Below are 410 nucleotides of genomic sequence, written 5' to 3'. Positions count from 1 at the left end.
CATCCTTCCCTGATCCCACATCACGGTGTCCATGGGACCAACCGTTTTCAGCACAGGTTGTTGCTTGTAAACACACACCCACCATGGTCTGTATGTATATACACACAGATATGTATGTATGTATACACACACAGATATGTATGTATGTATATACACATGCCTCAGAACCACTCATTTTCTGGGCTGAGATTTTTCTAGTGTGAAAATCTGATTTTGAGCAATTTTTTTTTCGATTTCTCCTTTTCCCCTCCTAATATCCTGTTATGAAACTAAAGAACTACAAAAATGAAACTCTGACTAAAATCTAACTTTAGGTGACAGATTAGTTTAAAATCATGAGGGATATAAGAGTTACTAGACTGGATTTTTTTTTTCTGCCTGTGCTTGATTTAAGGGAACTCAATTAAAGA

This window comes from Falco punctatus, assembly GCF_963210335.1.
Source record: "Falco punctatus genome assembly, chromosome: 9".
Classification (NCBI taxonomy): domain Eukaryota; kingdom Metazoa; phylum Chordata; class Aves; order Falconiformes; family Falconidae; genus Falco; species Falco punctatus.
Note: the sequence above shows the minus strand (reverse complement) of the source record.